Source organism: Geospiza fortis, unplaced genomic scaffold, assembly GCF_000277835.1.
Source record: "Geospiza fortis unplaced genomic scaffold, GeoFor_1.0 scaffold11, whole genome shotgun sequence".
Classification (NCBI taxonomy): Eukaryota; Metazoa; Chordata; class Aves; order Passeriformes; family Thraupidae; genus Geospiza; species Geospiza fortis.
The window spans coordinates 10,862,990-10,863,688 of NW_005054304.1; positions in this window are offsets into that span (position 1 = coordinate 10,862,990).

Sequence of the window (699 nt, forward strand, 5' to 3'; positions counted from 1 at the left end):
AGTTCCAGTGCTACAGCACAGCCAAGCACATCTTGAGTTCCTGGGAAAGCAGCACCCAAATACATTACTGAGTTTTTACAGCCACCACGAAACTGTGGCATGGGGGATACTGCAAGGGAGATTACCCATGCTTCTGCAGCCCCCAGTCTCTACCATCTGATCTGAGAGACCATAAGGCAGGGTAAATCCCAAACTAGCCTCTATTTCAGTTTAACTTTCTAAAGCTGAATCCCACAAGCTCAAAGCACAGACAATGCAGAAAGAACAGCACTGCCATGAAAGGAGACTAGTCAAAGGGACTCTGGCCTTGTGGCAGACTGGAAACAATCTTCTCTGACCTTTTTGCTTAGAGAAAAGTTAAAACAGAGGTGTCCCATCACCCAGGACACTCTGCAGCTGCCAGAAGTCTCTAAGTACGCCTGTAAGCCCTAAAATGACCTAAATGTGCAGCATCACCCTTTGGGTTCACTCTCTCTCACCTTTACCTAGTTGTATGCTGCTTAGGGACATGCAATTCCTCACATTACACAGACTCGGAAGAAGGCAAAGCTGCTATCCTGGGAGTTTGTCTTGGACGGATGCAGTTTTGAATCCCAGGTTTTACTTCAGAGAGTAACACAAGGTACTCCAGGACATCTTCCAGCTGCTGAAAGTCCTGGAGTGCAAAGCAGCTCGCTAGCTCTGCTTCCAAATCTGTCT